Below are 341 nucleotides of genomic sequence, written 5' to 3'. Positions count from 1 at the left end.
CTGGGTGCGGGATGTAGGTGCTGCTCCAGGGCAGGAGGTGGCCTTCAGCACTGCTGCCAGAAGGGTTTAAAGGCAGCAGCATCTGCACAGAGTCCCATCATCCCTCTGGCACGGTTTGGGGCACCCTCCCAGACCAATGGGTCATGAGTCCCCGAAGCAGGGTGTATCCCCATCTCCCTCACCGATAAGCCACCCCAAGAGGGGCATCGCCGTGAGCATCCAACAGCCACTTCCTCCTCCTCTTCCTCCTCCCCAGCGCCAACACAGTACTGACCCGCCACAGTCCGGACGAGAGGGCAACAAGCTGGGCGCTGACCGCTGTGCCAGCCAGGGGTGCAGAC

Source organism: Cariama cristata, unplaced genomic scaffold (genome assembly GCF_000690535.1).
Source record: "Cariama cristata isolate BGI_N322 unplaced genomic scaffold, ASM69053v1 scaffold22496, whole genome shotgun sequence".
Lineage (NCBI taxonomy): Eukaryota > Metazoa > Chordata > Aves > Cariamiformes > Cariamidae > Cariama > Cariama cristata.
Note: the sequence above shows the minus strand (reverse complement) of the source record.